Source organism: Nothoprocta perdicaria, unplaced genomic scaffold (assembly GCF_003342845.1).
Source record: "Nothoprocta perdicaria isolate Ctin4 unplaced genomic scaffold, notPer1 scaffold_58, whole genome shotgun sequence".
In the NCBI taxonomy this organism is placed as follows: Eukaryota; Metazoa; Chordata; class Aves; order Tinamiformes; family Tinamidae; genus Nothoprocta; species Nothoprocta perdicaria.
Window position 1 is genome coordinate 2,263,944 of NW_020455843.1, and position 2,460 is coordinate 2,266,403.

A 2,460-nucleotide genomic window follows, 5' to 3' on the forward strand; every position below is an offset into this window, starting at 1 on the left:
AGACTTTTTCTGTTTGTTTTGTCTCTGGGCTAGAAACATGCTTGATCAGTCCATTTTTTCTCCCTAAGCCTCCCTGAAGACAGCTTGAATTGAATTTCTCAGGTATCTCAAAAGGAGAATAAACATAGCTTAGATCCCCAAAATAGCTGCCATCAAAGCAGCAGCACAGAAGCCAGGAAACAGCGGTGCTTGTGCACATTGCTTTTGTTCTCCTACCTTGTTTCATCTTCCCTGGGGAGGAGAACAGAGAGTCACCTTCGCTCCTGTCTTTGCAAAACTCTGCTAGTTCTGGRGAAGGGCTCCATGCAGGGAGAATTCAGGCAGATGTTACGTCTCTCCAGTGCTTTGTCCTGCACCACATGTACAGCAAAACTGGGTCTATGTCAGCTGAACTTCCCTTCTGAGGCTGACACAGTATTTGCTCAGCATCTTTCTCCAGAGTTTCTCTTGCTTTCTTTCCTACCTTCCTCCTAAAAGAAGCAACCTGACARCAGTATTAGAGCTAAGAGTGTATTTCTAGCAGAGAACAAGTGATCAAAGCCATGTCTTTGCATTGCACAGCTGTCCAAACACATCTGTGCAGAGAAGGATGAGTCTTTACCACAGATGAGGGAGAGCTGCCAAAAGCAAAACCTTGGAGATTTCACCCACTTTCTGCTGCAGACACATCCTGAGCAACCTCACCATGAGCTTTCTCCTGCAATACTTCTGGAAGGTGACATGGAATTGCCAAGAGCAAGTGGCTTTCTGCTCCCTTCCTGCTCCCAGCTCGGATCCCCGCTCAGAAACGCTGCTGCAGTTTTCTAATKCAATGGGCTGAAAGTTCAGCCCTCAGGTGCCTTCAGGGGAGCATCGCGCTAAGCAGAGCCAGGGAAGGTCTCTCTGCTAGCTGAGCAACATCACAGCAACCCCAGTGATGAACCATGCAACTGGTCATCGTTTCCACCCATAAACAAGGCACCTACTGAGCAAGTGGAGCACCAAGAGTGCAGGGTGAAGGGGAAACGCCAGCAGCAGAGCACCAAGGTTGCACCCAGCATCCGCGACCAGCCTTCGTCCTGCTCCCTGCGACTTTGCTTTCCAAGCAAGACCAGCCTTTCCCTTTCCTTCCACTAGGAGAATCTGGCTGTACATGATACATAACAAATTAGAAGGCTCAAAACAGAAACAAGGAACAAAAGCAATAAAGCAGGAACAAAAGCTATAAAAGAAAAAAAAAAAACAATTCAATTAAGCTAAAAAAAAAAAAAAAGAGGCACTATAGATTTGAGTGTACATCTGGAGGTGGCTTTTTGCAAACTAAAATCCTTCACAGGTATTAGCTAACTCTTCACGGGCTGGCTGACAACCTCAAGGTTTGCTGCAGAGCACTAAGGAGTGAATTCCTCAGCTACCTTCTTGCACCCTGGATGATTCAAAGCGGAGAAAAGCAGAGGTGGGAGCATCCCAACTATTTGCTGAGCTTTCCTTCTGCCTTTAGAAGCTGCAGCTTCTAGCGACCTGCGTGCTCCAAGACAGGGGATTCACGGGGAGAGGATCAGGAAGGAGAACTGAGGAAGCTGCACCAACATCTGGATCCTGAACCTGCCCCCAATTTTTAAAAACCYGCAATTAAAAATGTACATGAAATACAGGTTTTTTAAAAAGTGCTCTCAAGAGGAACAAAGCAGGCAGGGATGGCATGAAAAACTTTGTCTCCCAAGCAGAAAAAAAAAACAGGGAATTAACTAATTAAATTCACCCTCAAATCTTCAAATCACAAAGGAAATACTGATTTTTCTCTGTATCACCGTGCAAGGAGGCTACCACCATTGGCTGCCAGTCCAAAGAGCAACTGAGAACCTCCTGGGACAGCCTGTGCAGAAGTCCATGGGCTCCAYCTGGATAGCGGATACCTGACTCGGGATCAGGGCAGGCTTTGGAAGCTGCGACCYGGCACAGGGGGAACGTGGCTTTGCAGCAGCTGCCTTCCCCCTCCGCACACCTTGCCCAAGGAATCCTCCGGGCTGCTCTTGGCACGCACGAAACTGCTGGAAAATGATGGTTATCTCCCTGTGCTCGCCGGCTGCCAAGAAAGCAGCGGACGGGTGAGCCGGAGGAACCAGCAGCAATCCGAGATGTGGCCTCCTCCGTCCGTCTGTCCCAGAGGGAGTGGGGAGGTTAGGGCGGATTTACCATCTCCTGGATGCTGCTGATGTCTTGTCTCCCTCCTCCGTCTGCAGTCCCGCRGCGTTGGGGAGCACATTGCCACATAAGGAAGGAAATTTGCAGCTTCAGCCCAACTGAAGAGGGGAGAAAGAAAACCCACAGTGTTAGCTATATGAAAATAAATGCTCTGCTGTCATATGTCCTTCCTAGATATCAACATCTCCTAGCTTGCGATGACTCTTGCTTCCCTTCCCTTCCCTTCCCTTCCCTTCCCTTCCCTTCCCTTCCCTTCCCTTCCCTTCCCTTCCCTTC